General features: G+C 33.9%; 1 protein-coding gene across 2 annotated transcripts in view; it reads left to right on the top strand.

Moving 5' to 3' along the window:
- The window catches only part of LOC118182294 (innexin shaking-B-like), a 220,116-nt gene that overhangs the window by 109,281 nt on the left and 90,572 nt on the right, over positions 1–20,263 (top strand). The window lies entirely within an intron of this gene.

Below are 20,263 nucleotides of genomic sequence, written 5' to 3'. Positions count from 1 at the left end.
AGAATAAGTTCACTGTATCTAGGAAAATGCTAATCATCCGAGGAACGAAACTTAGCATTTTTATACAGAAGCTAACTGTATAACCTACTACATGTTTTTGCATCCAGTAGGTAAGAATTTGAAAAGTTTCCTTTTAGGAGGCTGCTGGAACGCAAGACTATCATCCAAACAGCAGAACCGTCTGCTTTCATATATCTGAAAGCATCGAAAGCCATGCATAATAATGTTTCCAAAATGAATAATTACACTGGACGTTCAAATGGATAACTGCACAAAATGAATAATTACATTGGACGTTCAGATGGATAATTACACGAAATGGATAATTACACCGGACGTTTACTAGATTAATTATGGAATGCGCTGTAATAATGGTTGACTATTATTACAGAAGCCTATTATTAGCCCATCATGTATTATTATACATTCAACAAATGTTGCAATGCACTTTATAAAGGAATTCATGAAATACATCATCATTCACATGCAGATACAATTTTTCTGCTGCAGTGAAAATCTGGTATAAATTATCTCACTCTCCTACCTATCTCATTGCGATCAAGCAATCAAAAATCATTCGCAGGTAATAATTTACAGCCTGAAATTTAATAAATGTTCATGGTAATAAACAGTTTTTGGACAATTAGTAATGCCATGGCTAAATATTAAAAGCACTGCTTTATCTTGATGCGCGTAACTTCTTGCATGTGCAACATAAATTAATAGTAAGAGATATTCTGTTTCATTTCATCTATGTTAACATTTTGCACCTTGACATTTTTCTTCTCCAAAATGCATTTAATTATAATTCTACATGTCTATAAAGACAAAGTAATATCCTCTTTAGAAGCAGTTTAGCTCATGGTTTGGTTTGGTTTATTTGTTAACGGCAAAGCACTCGAGGAATATCCGCCTAAAGGAGGGATGCCTTCGTGGAGAGCGTTCTAAGAGAAACTGTCTCATACACACGTTACACATGGAGACAACCACGAAACGTCCATGCAGTCAGCCCATTCGCCGGGGATTCGAACCCCGAACAGAACTACGAGTGTTCAGCGACTCGACCGCTGGTGGGACCAATTAAGCTCATGACTCATGATGGAAGAGTGTCAACGTCTAATAGTGAAATGATTTCTGAGAAGTATGCATTTTAAGTAACATTGTAATACCAAAAGAAAACCAATAAGAGGACAAACTATGGATGCAATTCCAAGAACAATTCGTAATATTGATTCGTTATATTGCCTTTTAGTTTTTGCGTCTGAGAGAAGGCGATGCGGATGTATACTGAGGCGGTTTTCTTCATTGTTTTTTTTTTAAGAAATCGTAAGATTATTATAAAACCACTCCCAGCTCCCAGATTTCGTTTCCTAAATAGCTAAATTCTCTGACAACACTTTGATCAATGACGTATTAACAAATCTGATACCCCTGTCATTATATCGAGAGGGGAAGAAATTGAAGAACATATAGATCAGCAGAAGGAAAAAATAAAAGCTTGCGCCCATGTATCCTAAAATAATGTTATTCTTAAGCCTTCCTGTTGACTAGCAACAGCGGGAGACGTCCCGCTGATTTCGTGACGGATAGTGCACGTTTTGAGGTGTACAAACTTACCAAAGACCAAAATTAGAACATGCCAAACCGTTGAGGTTCTCAGAAAGAACAACTGCATACTGTGAATTGTATTCTCAAGTGAAAATGTAACCGCATAAAAACTGGAAAGAAGAGAAGTTGACAACCAATGGATAAGTATCTCAAACCAGAGGTAGAAAGTTGCTTCTTTTTTTCTCCCCCGATTTTCAGTGTTTTCAAGTGAAACAAACTAGCAATATAATAGAGAATTTTTTTTTTTTTTTTTTTTTTTTTTTGTCTGGTGTGTGATAACAATTTTGAGGAGAAAAGTGTTATAATTCAAAAGTGGTGCAGTAAATTGCCTTAATACTTTTTTCTTTAAATAGCCAAACGCTGCTCAACAAGCTTGATAAAGTGAACCTCTAAGGGGCTTACGACCTGACATGAGGAGAGGATATAGAGCAATGCAGTTATTATATTCTTCAATAATACAACGAAGAAAAGCAAATATGAAAATATTTGCTACTAAAGTACTGACATCCATTTTACAGGTGTAATATTCAACATATTATAACTTAATAAATGTAATTAAAATTTAAATGAATAGTGGCATTCCTCTGAAATATTATTTACGCATTTTTTATAGGCAGCAAGGTTAAAAAAAGAGGATATATTCAAGTTACTCAGTTCTGCCTTTCATGATTTCAATAAGGACATTTCCTGCAAAATAATACTAAAGCTCTGAATTTATATGTTATTCGGAGGTATTAGACACTATAAATTATACTGATATTACGATTAGACATTGTACACAATATACTTAAAGATTGAAACTGTATGTATTGAGCCAGAACTTTTAAAATGGAATATTCTCAGCAGTCTGACCTTATGTCTTGGTGATCTCACAAAGAGGCTCGTCTATATTTTAAATAACGTTTTCCTCGAAAGCTGCAATTAAACTAAATTTTAGTGTTTTACTGTGCCATTAAATTTCAAGGCAAGGCTATCCAGTCAAATAATTTTCAAGATGACTTTGAATAGAAACTTTTTATAATTAAATTTAATATTTATTCGCCGAATTTATTTCCAATTAAAATTTTAGAAATAGTTTGTGTTTTCTGTTGCATTATCATAAAGAAATTCCTATATGTAGTTTATGCATGTTATTTATCAATGAATGTATTTCTCCCGCCTTCTTGGCGTGCCTTCGTGGTGTAGTGGTCTGCACGCTGAGCACGTATTCCAGAGGTCCCTGGTGCGATTCCCGGCGAAGGCGTTGCTCATTTTTCATCTTTCCTGCTTCCAATTAACCTAATGTCTCTACAACTGCATTTGTACGTTTGTGTATCAGTGCTCAAATATATTCATTCAGGAAAAGAATTTCTAAAATGTTGTTACATAATAACCTAAACATTATTTTTAATTTTTAGTTTAATAATTTCTGCTCTCTCCAAATAAAACTATTAAAAAATAATCAGAACTGCCAGAATAAATAATAATTCATTATTTTTCCTATGAAACAAGTTAGTGTAAAAACTCTGTTCTGAAAATATAGTAATTGAAATTAATGAGCCATTAGGCATTTTCTGAAACGTAAGTAATTTTAATAACACAGTTATTAATATTGCTTAGTTTGAATCTAAGTAATTGAAATCAATTTAATACTTTTTCGAATTAACTGTCTTTCAACTGTCTTTCTTAACGAAACCTCTTTTCTAGTCGCAATACATTAACTGCCGTTGTGTAACTTTCTTTTTTGTTAAGTACTGAGAAGTTTTTTCTTTTGGGAAAGTGAGGGGAGGACGTTAGAAACGTATATAAACTAGTCTTTTTAGTTCTCGCATTACGTTATTATGCTTTAAATAATCAAATTGTCATTCTGATCGCTGAGTTCTAGCAAACTGCAAATTTATGTGCTTTTACCATTTCACTCGATATTAGATTCAATACATCGCTTTAAAGCTTTCAACATTAACATAATTAATTAGAAAGCTTTCTTATACCATACAGTAATATAATATTACCTCTCTTATACAGAAATTTTTATTTTTCTGACAAGAAATATGTTCCGTCTTTTTGGTAGATAGGTGGCGCTCTTGATGCGCGCCGATGAAAAATATTCCACTTGACGCTTGAACATGAAGAATGACGCATGTCATATTTATTTGATGCTTGATTATGTTTCATGGCCGCTATAAGCGGAAGTAATATAAGTTTATCGTTAATAAATGTTATTTCTATGTTCTGTGAACTCTTGAAATTTTGATTTGAAATTCTAATGCTCTCCCAACCTTGACTCCTGAAGCGAAACGATCTTTGAATTTATGACTCATGAAGAGAGACACCATACATTTTTTTTGGTGTCTGAAACCCGCGACAAGGGGAATTACCTTTTGAAAGGTAAGAAATTTGATTTATTTGTTCTTAGTATCGATCTTTGAAAACGAAGCATGATGGATGATTTAGCAAAAGAGAAAAAGAAACGTGCTATTGTACGTAGTAAAGTTACTACACTTCTAAATAAACTTGAGAAATTATTATCGGAAGCATTAAGTAAAGAACATGTAGAAGATCTAAATTCATCTTATGAATTGTTAATTGAATACCATGAGAAACTTAAAACTCTTGACTCAAAGATCGATGCTATCATAATTGATGAAAAAGAATATGATAACGAACTACTTGCATGTGAAGAATATGATGAAAAAATTATAACGTTTAAAGCTAAGATTGTTAGTAAAGTAAAGAAAATTAACAGCAATGAAGTTGTTGAAAGAAGTATAATTGCAACTAGTAATGGTATTAGTAGTACTCTGAATGGTAATAATGTTGTTACAAGTAGTGCTTCAGTAAAGTTACCTAAATTAAATATTGAAAAATTTGCTGGTGATCCCAGTAAATGGCTCGAATTCTTTAATTCGTATGATAATGCTATTCATTCTAATCCAAGTTTATCTAAAATAGATAAGTTTACATGTTTGAAAAGTTTATTATCTGGTTCAGCATATAATTGTGTTTCTGGTTATGCTTTATCTGAAGAAAATTATGATCTATGTATTAAAAGTTTAGAAGAGAGGTTTGGTCGTAAAGATGTTATTATATCAAAATTCATGCAGTTGTTGTTACAGTTAGAACCAGTTAAAAGTTCTTCAAATGTTTTTGAGTTAAGAAAGCTCTATGATCAGTTACAAATCTGCGTTAGAAATTTAAGTAGTTTAGATGTTACTAGCGGTTCATACGGACAGTTATTGAACCCAATAATTCTTAAATTGTTACCTGAAGATTTAGCTCTTGAATTCCATAGAAAAAGAACATCTAACCAAAATATAGAAGTAAGTGAATTAATAGAGTTCATTAAAATAGAAACTGAATGCCGAGAAGCAAGTATTTTGATTAATAGCTCAAAAGGTTATAAATACATAGGGATTAATCCTAAACAAGGGTTCAAAAATTATAAAGTCAAATCACAAGCTTCTGCTTTTAACACATCGGTAAAAATGTTTTGCATATTCTGCAAATCAAACGAACATACATCTGCCGGATGTTTGAAATTTTCCGACGAACAAAAACGAAAGAAATTAAAACGTGAAGGTCGCTGTTACAGATGCTTTCTGAGATCACATTTGCGGTCGTTTTGTCATTCAAAAATACAACCATGCGAAAATTGTAACGACAAAAATCATAATAAACTTTTCTGCCGTTTGAAATCGAAAGAAATGGAAGATGTTAACTCCGCAGATACGCAAAATAAAACTTTAGTATCTACTTCCCACTGTAACACTCTAAAACCTGAAAATAGTGTGCTTTTACAGACATGTTCTGTTATTGCTCAAAGCAAAAGTAAATCGAGAATCGTAAGATTATTAATTGATTCAGGTAGTGAACGAAACTTCATCACCCACAAGTTAGCGCGCGATTTAGAATTGCAAGTCATTAGAAAAGAATTTCTAACAATTTATTCGTTTGGAAATCAGCGCGGTAACTCGCAAGAATTTGATGTATATAGTCTAAAAATAAAAAATAAAAACGATGATCGCTGCCTTGTTGTAGAAGCTATAGGGATAGAATTAATATCATCAATAGAATTCCAGGCGCCATCAACATGTCAAAACATTAAAGAATTTATGACTAAAAAGGGCTTGGAACTTTCGGATACAAGTCCCGTTAATGAGAACATAAATATTCTGCTTGGCGCGGAGCATTTCTGGTATATACAAACGGGAAGTAATTCAATGATAAATGATGGTTTGTTTATAGTACCGACCATATTTGGATACACAGTGATGGGTAAAGTAAAAAATAATAATACTCGAATTAATGCGTTGTTTTTATCTGCCGTTGAAGGAAACACATTTGATTTGCAGTCATTTTGGAAATTGGATTCGATAGGAATTGAAAATGAAAACAAAACATTTTCGGAAACTGATTTGGATACTATTAAGCATTTTAACGACAGTTTAAAATTTAATAACGGCAGATACGAAACAAAACTCTTTTGGAAGGACAATAAATCACAACTCGCTGATAATTTTTTCGTTGCTAAACAACGATTTCTAGGACTTAAGCATAAATTAAAGGGAAATGATTTCCTATATAATGAATATGATAATATAATTAGAGAACAAGTTGAAAAGGGGATTGTTGAACAATGTAAGTTTGTTGAAAATGAACCTAACTGTTATTATATGCCTCATAGGCCCGTTATACGTGAAGGAAAAGTAACAACAAGAATAAGAATAGTTTATGATGCCTCTTCTAAGTCTGAAGGAGCTAAATCGTTAAATGAATGTTTGATATCAGGCCCTAATTTAAATCCTAACTTGTTGGATATAATTTTAAAATTTCGCGTACATAAAGTTGCATTTTGTGCAGACATAGAGAAGGCTTTTCACCAAATTCAAATTGATAGTGAAGATAGAAATTTTTTAAGGTTCTTATGGTTTGATCATTCTTACGACAATAGTGACAATAGTTTAGGCTTTAAGGTTTTCCGAATGTGCCGAGTGCCGTTTGGAATGACAACAAGTCCGTTTATTTTGTCCGCCACTATCAAACATCATATTAAGGGTTATGAAAAGAAATATAGCAAAGCTGTTGACATGTTAAATAAGTCCTTATATGTTGATGACCTTATCCATGGAGCAGACTCCGTTGAAGAAGTTTTCTCATTATCAACTGATGCAGTTAAAATTCTTCAAGACGCTGGTATGAACTTAAGAAAATTTGAATCAAATTCAGTATCTTTAAAAAATCATTGGCAAGATATTGGTTTAATTAATAAGGAAGATAATTTGGATAAGAAAACGTTAAAGGTGCTGGGAATAATTTGGGATCTGGATGAGGACATATTGAAATTAGATGTACAAGAACTTTTACAACCAGTTGACTGGAAACACGTTACAAAGCGAAAGGTATTACAGATTGTGGCAAAAATTTATGACCCAGTTGGATTCATTGCACCCTTTGTTATCAGAATAAAATTCTTATTACAAGAGTTATGGGAATTGGGTATTGATTGGGACACAATTTTGCCCAGTTATTTGAGTGAAAAATTTAAAACTTGGTACTTTGAAATTGAAGTTATTCTCAACTTGTGTATTCCTAGAAAATACATATTAAATGATGAATGTGGAAATTTCGATAAAATAGAGCTTTTTGTCTTTTGTGACGCCAGCCTCAAGGGATATGGAGCTATTGCATATTTTCGTGATCTTGATTCTTGCTGTACGTCTTTTGTTCTTTCAAAGAGCCGTGTATCCCCACTTAAAAAATTAACCTTGCCTCGTTTAGAACTTATGGGAGCCATTATTGCCGCAGGAATAGTTAAATATTTAAGAAAATTATTTAATATCCAAGAAGATAATGTATTTTGTTTTAGTGACTCTAAAATTGTTCTTCACTGGATCAGGGGTACCGCTGATAAATGGAAACCCTTTGTTGCTAATCGTGTACGTGAAATACAAGATGTTGTATCACCTTCACAATGGAAATACTGTAAGGGAAATGACAATCCGGCTGACATAGTTTCACGTGGATTAAGAGCTTCTGACCTAGTGGGAAATAAACTTTGGTTCAATGGACCAGTGTGGTTAAAAGAGAAAAATTTGCCTTCATCATCTTTTGATCCTTTGATCGAGCCTATGGTGGAAGAGGTACAGGTAGAACAGCGTCAAACTACTGTATGTTCTGTTATTAGCCAAGAGGCTGAATTTGAATTGACATCCAGATTTTCATCCTGGAAAAAATTGAAACGCGTAACTGCATGGTGTTTAAGATTCTGCCACAATATTAAACCTACATCTGTAAAACTCAAGGGTTTTTTAACAGTTCAAGAATTGGATAAGGCAAGCAATTTGATTTTTAAAATCATACAAAATTCCGAATTCAGAGAAGAAATTAGACTTTTGAAAGCAGGGAAGAAATTGAATCTCAGCAGTAAAATCCTGAAATTAAATCCTTTTCTTGATAGAGAAGAAATCCTTAGAGTCGGTGGTAGACTCTGTAACTCGAATCTTTCAGAAAACACAAAGTATCCAATCATTCTTCCCAAAAGTCACCAAGTTACTGAATTGATAGTCAAACACTTTCACGAAGTGAACCTTCACGGAGGAGCCACATTAACATTATCTGCTCTGCGACAGAAATATTGGATCGTTAATGGCCGAGAAATTGTAAGAAAAATAATTTGGAAATGTATAAAATGTTTTAAAAATCGAACAAGCACATCCAGTCAGATAATGGGCGACCTACCTGCTTCTCGCGTATTGCCGGATAGAACATTCTCGAATACAGGACTAGATTTTGCAGGCCCCTTTTTAATTAAAGCTAGGAAAGGAAGAGGAGGAGCGAGATATAAATGTTACGTTTGCCTTTACATATGCTTCACCACAAAGGCCATTCACCTAGAAGTGGTCAGTGATCTAACAACTGAAGCATTCCTAGCATCTCTGAAAAGATTTGTGTCACGCAGAGGAAAACCCAAGAAAATCTTTTCCGATAGAGGAACCAACTTTGTTGGGGCTGATAGAGAATTAAGAAGATACATAGCTACACTTTCCTCTGAGGAAGCATTTCAAAACTACCTGAGCGGTGAAAATATTCAATGGATCTTCAATCCTCCTGCTGCCCCTCACTTTGGAGGCCTTTGGGAGGCTGGAGTGAAACAAATGAAGATTCACTTAAAGCGGACTATTGGTACCCAGGTTCTGACATACGAAGAATTTCACACCTTAATTACACAGATCGAGGCGTGTTTGAATTCCAGGCCAATAGTTTCCATCTCATCTGACCCTGAAGATTTTAATCCTTTAACACCTGGACATTTCCTAATTGGGACTACATTAACAGCAATTCCTGAACCTGATCTTACAAATAATAAGCTAACCCCTGCTGCAAGATGGAAATTGACACAGCAAATTTTCCAGAGCTTTTGGAAACGTTGGTCTAGAGATTATCTTTCACAATTACAAGGGCGTACCAAATGGTTGAGGGATAAACCAAATTTAGCCCTCAATGACTTAGTCTTGATAAAGGACGAAAATTTGCCTCCATTAAAGTGGCGACTTGGACGAGTAATTGAACTATATCCTGGTGCTGATGGAAAAGTTCGTGTTGTGAAACTAAAACCTTTATTGGGCGAAATGAAGCGTCCTATACATAAACTTTCCCGCTTACCATTGAGTGAATAAGACTCTGAAAAAAAAAAAAAAAAAAAAAAAAAAAAAAAAAAAAAACATTAATTGTATATTCATAATTTGTGTCTTTATTATTATTATTAATTCAATTATGTTTCAGATTCAGAGAATGGACCACAATTGTGAATTATGGTAATTTAGCAGTTTCATTATTTTGTTTTCCTTCTAGAGATTGTAAGTATGTTTTATTTGTAAAATTTGTGCTAAATTTAATGTTGTTATTCAATTTAAATTTGTCATTATACATTTTTATTTTATATGATATACTGTTGAACTTTTGGAAAACTTGTTTAAATCTAAAATTGAAGATCTTTATAATAATGTTGTAATGAACCAATGTTCATCGGGGCGGAGTATGTTCCGTCTTTTTGGTAGATAGGTGGCGCTCTTGATGCGCGCCGATGAAAAATATTCCACTTGACGCTTGAACATGAAGAATGACGCATGTCATATTTATTTGATGCTTGATTATGTTTCATGGCCGCTATAAGCGGAAGTAATATAAGTTTATCGTTAATAAATGTTATTTCTATGTTCTGTGAACTCTTGAAATTTTGATTTGAAATTCTAATGCTCTCCCAACCTTGACTCCTGAAGCGAAACGATCTTTGAATTTATGACTCATGAAGAGAGACACCATACAAAATATATTCACGAGTACTAGTTCTTAGTGTGATACAGCTAGCTTTTTCTATTACCAAGAGAGAGTACAACTCAGGTTGAAATCTGATTATGAATAAAGATAGTACGGAAGAATATTTTTCTTGTATTCTGTAGCTTTGGGCGATTACTATGCCAGTTTAAGTTTCTCATATTTTTATCGTTATATTTTGTTAAGCTATAAAATATCATTTTGATAACAACAACACATTATTAAGAGACAGGATCGACATAGATTAAATTTGATTCGATATAATCCGTGTTTTGCTTTCTTTGCCGTTAAACAGCTATCGAATGATTAAGGAAAATTTTACTCCAGGAACTCTATGTAATATTTCGAAAACAATGTTTTCAAATTGTTATTAGACTGGTATAAAAATAATAAGGAAACTATATAATAAAATATTTTTATTGTTTTCCTTTTATTAAGAATTGGTATTCTATTATGTAATATGCTTCCTCAACGAAAATCTTTGTGAATAGTTATGCAAATAGCAAGTGCTAGTAAGGTAAACTTCTTTTGACATTGAACTGCAAATTGAGCTGTGTTGCTTAGTGAGAGAAACAAAATGGTAAAGCATTCGTGCTAAATCAAATGAGTACGGTGAAGAGTCATAAATTTCAATCAAACTTCAGCTAGCTTTAATTTTGAAACAGGAGGTCTAATGCTGTCATGAAGAAATCAACTGGTGGTCTAGAGTTGTCATAAAATTTTTCGTGATGAGAATATTTTATACAAATCCTCATTTAAATTGATAAGAATAAGTTCGGTCCATTATTTTATATAGTTTATAAATAGTCCATTAATTTATAATAGTCCATTATTTTATAATTCCCATAAGAAGTTTCCGTTAATTTTCTAACAAAAAAGAACAAAATGTTTTTTAGAAGTTCAACTTTCTTTCTAGCTCTATTAATGTTAACCATTGGCATTTCTTTGAACAGGTTGGTGAAGACCCATTTTTTTATCTTTGATCACAAGATGATCGAACCATGGCCCTATTATGATGACTAGAGGTTGTTGCATTCGGTGTCGCATTCGTTCGGTGTTGTCAAAATTCATTTCACTCACTAAAATCTCTAGCTATTACTTTTCGGGTACGTCCAGCCACATGAAAGTGTTTTCTGATGAAGGTTCTCGTAATAGAAGCGCCCTGATTGGTTTAAAAAATTAGTAGGTTGACTAATAAGTATCAGCTTTGATGTGACAGCCTGAACGCGAAAGGAAAAGCATTGCATTATAGTTATAAAGTGCTTTGATAATGCTATAGCTCTTTCACTCAATGTTATAGTACGCACTGAATAGCGTGCAGTTACTTAGGGGTCAACTGTGATAAATTAATTGAAAATCCTCATGCTCGGTTCAGTTCATTTAAAGGTTTACGCTCCAAATGAAAAGCTTTGTATAAACATTCATCAGAGATATCTGGCAATAATAGGCATTGCTCCTTTCGTCCCGGCTTTGCCAATACGTGTATTTCCCGAGTGACTTCAACAGCTTAACCGCCTATAAATTAGGCTTTGCGAAATTTTCATCTTTATACTCAATTTTGAAATTGATTCAACTCAGTTGAACAGTTGAGTTCGACCACTTTAAAGATAAGCTGATCGAACAAATCTCGGAAAATATTAACGGGATGTTTTAAATTGATCGGATTCGAAAATTGTTTTTGAAACTTAGGTGAATAAAATCTGATCTCCGTTCCCTTCAAAATAATTCCCTTCTGCATTTTTGTGCCCATCCCAAATCTTGCTCATGATTGGAGTGGTTGCTAAACGGGCTTTAATTACGGCGTGTCCCCCACATCTGTAATTCGGTCTGAATGTCCCCTTTGGAGCCAAAACAACGGACTTTCGCTTTGTTATTAGCCTTGGTAATAAACAATTAGAATGCCGAATTTAGCGAGTAGGGGATGAAGGACCACTGCAAATTTAATTTCCACTGTAAATCCTGACATATATGCATATTCAGAAACTGAAACTCATTCTGTTCTTCGATAAATTTTGAAAAAGACCCAAAACTATGGAATGTCAGTACACATGTAACCGCTTCTCTTAGCACAATGAAATGGTCAAAAAGTTACTATCTTTTTAAAATGGAACCTCTGCATTTTTTTAATCAAATTGAAAAACACGACAATTAGAACTATCAGCTCAAAATCTTTCATAATTTTCTGTTAGCTTCTTTTTGAGTAAATGCCAATTCTATTTCAGTCTGAATGTTTTAAATGATATTAATTTATTTTCTTTGAATTATAAGGTATTTTAAGGTATTTTCTCCCTCCTTTCAGCATGCCTTCGGGTTGTAATTGGAAGCATACTCGACGCGTATTCGCGAGGTCCACTGTTCGAGTCCCGGCGAAGCCATTGCACATTTTTTAGATCTTCTGCTTTAAAACAACCTAAAAACCCTACAAAACAACTAAACAGAATGAGTTTCGACTGAAAATGGTAGAATCTAATTTACATTTCACTGAAAATTTTATATTTATGGTATTCTTTTGGATCATCTGCGTATTTTCAGTCTTTACAAGCTACTGAGTTTATATTCGTGAAATTTTGTTAAACAAAAATTTTCGATGAACATTATAAATGTAAGCAACTTTAATTAATACTTAAAAAAACTTTAAAAAAAGGTCAATTCTATGGCGAACATTTGTAACTTAATCAGATTCAGAATTTCTTCTACTAAAAGCAGTAAATGCAGCCAAACAGAAATATTCAAAAATAAGTGATATACTGTGCTGTAAACTAATACAGGCCTAGCCATATAAAGGATGCCCATATGCCTGATCCATATGCAAGGTCTTTATTATAAAATGCAACGCTCTTTAGTGCTATCTGGCCCGTCAGTGGCCTAGAAGAGATCTCAACGCTAGTATTAATTTAAAAGTCAAACAACAAAAATCAGCATCATATTTGCAAATTTTCACAGAACTAGTTTGAATGGTTTTTACCGAACTATCATCCTCAGCTGCCAAAGTCCAAAAGCAATTTTAAAAAGGCAAAAAATAATTTTTATCAAAAGGCAAACGAGCATCCATACCTCGAAATATAATGCACTTCCATTTATCAAAATTAATATAAAATCGTCAAGTTTTATTAAATTTTAAAATCACAGTACTCATATTCACAAATCATAACCAAAATGTGGAGTTTATATTAAAATATTTATCTAAGAAATATAATTTTTGTTCAAAATTTTAATCAGTTATGCAAAAATTTACATATGAAACAGATTTGTATTAAATTAACTTTTGTAGCAACGAGCACAAACAATTATATTTGTTAGAGTTAGAAACTAAACGTAAGTACTGGCACAAACTAAACAATTGCTCCCAGTAGACTATAAATAGTTGAACATATTTCAACTCTAACTACAAAAATAGATGAAAGGCAAATTAGTCGTACCTATACATTACTGCTATAATATTAGAATTACCAAGTCTACAGTTTTATCAGGTCTCTTCGGCAGAGCATCTGAAGGAAAATATGCAGAGCTTTGTTCTATCATGGGCGGATTAACTATTCACTTCAACAGCAGACGTAGATTGCAACTAAATGCGTTCATATTTGTACTTATTATTAAGCTCTACGTCAACCTCTTTGTATATTCTTCAGTGGCGAACTTACAACGTGTACCTGAAACTCGAAGTAAATAATCGAGAGCACTGAACAAAAATTCCTAACAACATCAGTCTTACTATGCTCGCCCACTGACTGATGTTTGACAGATATCTTTAAAATTATTGTTGATTTATCATCCACACATTGTAGAGACATCAGGACTTTTGATGCTGAGAGACGTGATAAATGTTCAATGCCCTCGCCGAGACTCGAACCTCGGATCTCTCGAATACGCACCGACCGTGCTGACCATTACACCACCAAGGCGGGAGAAATACCTTATATATTCACCCTTTCAAAGGGCGACTAGGGTTTTTTTAGGGAAACCAATCGCCAAATCCTGGTTATGGCGATGAATCATCGTCTACCACCTTTTTTAGTTCGAGCGCCGCTGAAGAGACATTAGGTTTTTTTCGAAGCAAGCGAGATTAAAAATGAACAATGCCCTCGCCGAGACTCTAACCACGGACCTCTCGAATATGTGCCGAGTGTGCTGGCCGTTACACCACGAAGTCATGCTAAGAAGGCGAAAGAAATACCTTATAACATACTTTCTTTAATTTAAAATGGAGAGAAATAACAAAAGAGAAATTTAAAATACCTGAAGTATTTGTTAGCGTTTGGAACTCTTGGGTAAGAACAGAAATTGAATAAAAGCTTCTGTTTGAATCACAGGTACACTGTAATACTAATTCTTCACTCCGGCCATGACCATACAGTAGCAAATCAACGAAGATCATCCTTTGTAGAGTCATTAGGCTTTTGATGCTGGAAATGTGAAAAATGAGCAAACCTGGATCTCTCGAATACGCGCCGAGTGTTCTACCGTTACACCACGAAGGCATGCAGAAATGAGGGAGAAAATAGTGTATATACCTCCCTTTTAAAGGGCGACTGGGGATTAAGGGACCCAATCGCCCAATTCCTGTAGTGAAGAATCATCATCCATCACCTTTCAGTTTGTTCGCCACTGTAGAGTCAGTAGGTATTTGATGCTAAAAACGTAAAAGATGAGCAATGCCCTCGCCGGTACTCGAACCTGGACTTCTCGAAAGAGCGCCGAGTGTGCTGCCGTTACACGACGAAGGTATACAGAAGGGAGGATGAAAATACCTAAAAAGTGTTTATCTTCCGTTATGCATAGTCCAAATACAGCATTTGTCACAACTGATGATGGCAAGTCCGATGCCATAGTTTAATGAATTATCTTCGTTTGATTTCCTGTTCTTTAAAGAGTATGATATAATTTAAAATTTAGCTCAGAAACATTTTAAAATATCGAAATCAATTTCTTGGCTCAGAAAGCACTTGAAGAGCGATAAACTAAATAAAGCATAGTTTTAAATCATTGGAATGACAGTTTCATAATAAAGAGAACGGAATATAGAAACTTTTCTACGTTTCAATCATCGCCTGCAATCTTCGTATGAGAGAAGGCTTTTATCGTCTTCAGTGAGCCGCGAACTGCTGTTTTTCTGTACATTTCTTTTTTTCCCTCCATCGTCTTTGCTATAATTACATCATTTCAAGTAAAATAACTCTCTCTGTTATGGAACACCGGAACACATTTTATCGCTTTTGCCACAAGCTTCGTGACAGCTTTATAAAAAGGTATCTGAAACAGAGCTGATGGAAAGTAGAATTTTAAAAATACGTATGAATTTTTTAGATAAATTCGAAAGACATTTATGTAACGGCATACGGAAGCAAATCACACTGAAGGATCGGGTCCATGTAATTGAAAATGTAAAGAAAACACATAGTTAAAAATAAAATTATATTTATATCTATCTATATATATATGTGTGTGTGTGTGTGTGTATGTGTGCTTGTGTTTAAGATAAAAAACTAAGAGCAAACTGCTAACGTTATCTATAAGATAAAATTATGTAAAGCAAATGTTTGCTTTTAATTCTCATCAGCCCCTTATATTCTTCATTTTATTTTAGGTGCTTTTCCTTTTTCTTCCCCAAAAGTAACTATTTATGATATATCAATCTAAACTGCATCATTTCAAAGTTAATCCGCCTCATACGACCTTACGTAATGCTGCGATGCAGATACCTTTTATCCAATTATTGAATAAGATTTCAGATGAGAACCGAAATATTTTAACTCTCTCTCCCACACTTTCTTCTGAATGCCTCACATTTCGGCTGATGGTGCTTGCTATCTTTAAAGATATATTCACAGGTTTATCGGTACCGATACGAAAATTCTTTAACAACAGGGCGCTGTAACGTCCATTTTACTTGTGATGGATTAATGAAAAATCTGTGTCAGCTATGAATAAAAAGGAAATAATCGAATTCGCCCACGTCGGCGAGTTTCTTCTTTGTTACGCATCTTGTAGATGTTGTTGGCATACAAACTGAATGTGTAGTAGAAGGATGGGACTTGAAGACAGACAGACGTGGCCATAGATACCACAAAATTTAGTACTGAACAACTAACACATTCTTATTTACATCATTATTACAGGCGCAATGTGAACCAAACAATTTTGGAAGCCTAGCATATTTTAAGACAATGGATGATACAGAAGCTAGAGGCGACGTGTTACTTGGAAGCAATCAAACGGGGAAGTGACTACGCATTCAGAAATAGCATGGGAAATATTTAAAGATTTTGTGTTCATTGTAGAAAACTTGATCTGTGATTGGATAAGAGAGGTCTGCATTGCAGCGTTATTTAAGATCTTATGATGCGGATTAATTTTGAAATAACGCAGTTCAGATTGATATGTTATAAATAGCTACTGTTTTCAGGACAGAATGGGGAAATACCCAAATTAAAATGAAGAATAAAGGGCGACTGCAAAATGAGAGTTAGTCATTTGCTTTCATATTTTATATCTGATATATAGATATAGGTATGTGTTGCGTTTGTTTGTTTGTCTACTTTTAGGATCCGCTTGACATGCAGGTATCATACTGACAACCAACTGCTGTCTCTAGCTCTAAGAGATTTCAAATGACCTGTATTATGACATTCGCTAGGCACAGAGCGAAGAAACCCTGTGGAAGCTGTGTCAGAGCTACAAACTCTAGAAATTTTGCTTTGGTGAATTACATATTGTACTAACATGTGCTCTTTTAACAAGCACTTTTTCATTCATTACTTGAAGCTTTCAATAGATCAACTGTAGATCACTATTATCGTACCAAAACACAACAGAGGATTTATGTACTTAAAGAAGCCAAATGTTAAGTAATGGAAGGCTGAGTTTATATATGAAAACCACATATGATTAAAAAAAATTTGTATAACTCTAAGATGATGCTTCTGTATTTCATTTCATAAACGCAGTTGATAACATCAGTAACACAGTGGTCTCATGTTGCATATTTGCACTGACAAAAAACTTTACCAAATATTTTATTAAAAACACTAAAATGTGTGTAAGTATTTATGCATATTTTTAAATTAGAAATATTACATGCTAAGAGTATTTTGAATTTATTTTCTGAACTACATTAGACGAGCGATTAGTGCTTCATGAGGGAAAAAATGTATACATTTTAAATAACTACACCATGAGAAACTTTTCGGCACATATCTTTATCTCCAAAATCTTTCATTTCTTATATAAAAAGAGGAGAAAAATAAATTTAAAAAAATAATAATATAAAGAATCTTTAGTTTATTTCAATATGCATGTGGAAAATTTACTTGCTCTGTTGATGATAAAATAGTGTATAAATGACCTACTAACGAACAGAACTTCTGCAAAGTTAATTTATACTCAAAGAAGCTGGGAAAAGAAAGGTACATGAAATGCCTCTCAATCATTTGATTGAATGCTTTGTGGAGCCTAAACATCAACATTTTCTTCGGGCTCTGCTCAGTTTTACCACTTTCTTTCTTTTCTTCTTTTTTTTCCCGTCTATCATTTTTTCCTTCCAATCTGACTCTGTGTGTTAAGTTTGTTCATGACTGAAACTTAACAGGCACCAAAAGGAATGGAAACGAATTCTCAATAGTGAGAATATTTTTGATCGCCGCGCGCTTTATTTAATAGTCATTAGCCTTGCTCCACTACAAAGGCCGGAATTGGTGGCCGTTTCATTATAGAAGCACTAATAGGTACCCACCGTTGCCCCCTATGAAGGGTCGGACAGTTACAACCATACCTTCTCCGGGATTCGAACCCGGCACCGGCTACGGCAGTTAGGGTCGAACTTAACAAAAGGGTACTTCGAATTTATCAAACTTAAATCCAGTTTATATGAACATAGAATAGTCTACACAACATCATAAACTTTCGGCTATGGAACCATCAACTACCTGAACTGGTGTGACTGGCCTACTCTGTGATATCTGCAACAATAGTACGGACACACATAATTATGTGTGTAACTGATAAGAATACGAACTTATGACGTATTGAAGTAGACATAGGTTCAGAGACTGGTTAATATGTAACATAAGTTCCACCTTCCACAGGATAGATCCTATCCATGACAATGTAATAATTAATTGATTGTATAATTTTTTTTCATACTTATTATTATGTAACAATTATTTTAAAGATGACATTGTCAATTTAACATTGTAATATTACTATCATTGATTCAATGAATGCCGCCGGCGGTAGATGGTAGATTCTTTTTCCGTCTGATGGCCATAACTCTGATTGATGTAAAACCTTAGGTCGGAGGTCCATACGACAGCGTTTCGGTCATTAACCACTGTACCGGCTGGGCGGCCAATTCTGAGAATTAAAACATATAAAATAATGCAATAAATAGCAGATTCAAATACATAATTAGCTACTTTTTTTACATATTTCAAAGAGGAAATAACCTACTGACTTTTGATTTATCTGACTGGTTTAGTGACTGTTTTCTCAGATATACTGCTATGCAATATGAACTACGTAACTTTTCCATAGTCTAACAATGGCGTTTCACTTTTCAAATTCTTGCTACCAAATACTATCAATCTATATTGTATCGAAAGCAATTAAATAATAAAGAATCTGTATGAATACATGCATGTTTCTCGCACTGTGAAAAAACAACGATGCCTACAGCCATCAAATTTGCATAACACATTCCCACTTCCCGAACAGGGGCACCTTGAAGTCTGAATTTTGAATTTCGAATTTATTTTATTATCTATTTCATAGTTTGTAAAATTTTAACATATTTTTGATTAACAAACTCAAGGATTTCAAAGCAAGTAGTGGCAAAACTGTACGGTAAAAAGCATTTTTATCTTCACCGCTCAAGACTGTCTGTCGTAAATTCTAAAGATATTCTGTTTTTAAATATTTTATGATTTTGCTGTTGAATCGATTTTCACGTGGCATAAGCGCCAAGAACATGATATTTAATAAATAATGTAAACATAAAAAACGTTAATAATAAAAAGACAAAAAGTTTTGTAAAGTCATCTTAAGCAGAAAATTGAGCATTGATATGATAAACTGAGAAAAGACTTTAGGGGGGAATGGAAAAATGTATGCCAACACTTAACGCTGCATGGGAAATTCTAAACGTATACAGCCATGCTCCTTTTAAAATTTTTGTAATTTTGCTGTCGAATTGTGCATGGCGTTTAAATGCGAAAAAAAGGGTGCTTAATAATAAAGTTAAATAGACAAAAAGAAAGTGCTAGTAGGAATGAGTTTACAGCAGACTGGTAGAATGCGAGCTCAGCGAAAGCGTAAAAAACGTTAACAAACTCTTCTGGGCGACCGTTAAAATCTGAAACCTTTCAGATTTTTTTTTAAAGTCTATTAATGACGTGTTTAATTTTCACTTATTTCGACCAACTTAAAATGACCTGTCTGGTATATGCCATAGTTAGTAAATATCTTCAGAAAGTGCATTTTTATATAAATATATATGGTCTATGAGCATTAATTCCGGAACAAAAATTCAGCCTGCAGATTTTCCTTGAGACCCTAAATATGTTTGTTGTTTCTTATGGTTAATGTCTGACGTAGTCAACCCAAGTCCACGAACTTCCTCGTGACAAGGAGTGCTAGATTACGCCTACCGTTGGCAACAGACCTGCCGTTGGCTTGAGCACCATTCAGGTGACAGTGCGGTTTAGCTCAGTTCCACCCCCAATTTTGATGGAGAGCACCCCGAGGGGGGGGTGTCTGAGGGACTCCAACCCCTCTTCCCTTCCACCAAACCACATGAGAGGACTCGCCGTATATTTGTAGGATGTTTGTTAATGTATAGTGTCCAATGCCTTCTCCGGGATTCTATCCCGGGCCCTTCGGCACGGCCGTCAGTGACGCTAATCACTATAACGGTTGGACGGCCTAAGTATGCATTCTTAATTAGTAGAACCTAGTAAAATAATAAAATTTCAATGCCAGATAAGCAAGTAGAGAAGAATGTAAATTCTGCTAAAATTATGGAATTATTTTTTTTATAATAAAATTTTAATGTCAGATAAGCAAGTACAGAAAGTAAGATAAGCAAGTAAATTCTGCTAAAATTATGAACTTATTTTTTAGAACTTTATTTTTTTATGAACGATGTGACCTAATTCTTTTCATGTAGAGGTTTAGATTTTGTATTATCAGTGATATCAAGTTTAAGTATATAACTCCACAGAAGTGCATAAAATATTAAACTCCAGGCATAATTCAGTCGATAAAACGTTTTAAAAACATAAATTAATTTTGTGTTAAAAATTTACACAAAGTAATCGTGTTTTACCTGTTTATATTCATTAAACTATAA

Source organism: Stegodyphus dumicola, chromosome 3, assembly GCF_044657685.1.
Source record: "Stegodyphus dumicola isolate Sdum_Otavi_A_Nest chromosome 3, ASM4465768v1".
NCBI lineage: Eukaryota > Metazoa > Arthropoda > Arachnida > Araneae > Eresidae > Stegodyphus > Stegodyphus dumicola.
This window is presented reverse-complemented; position numbering and strand designations above follow the sequence as displayed.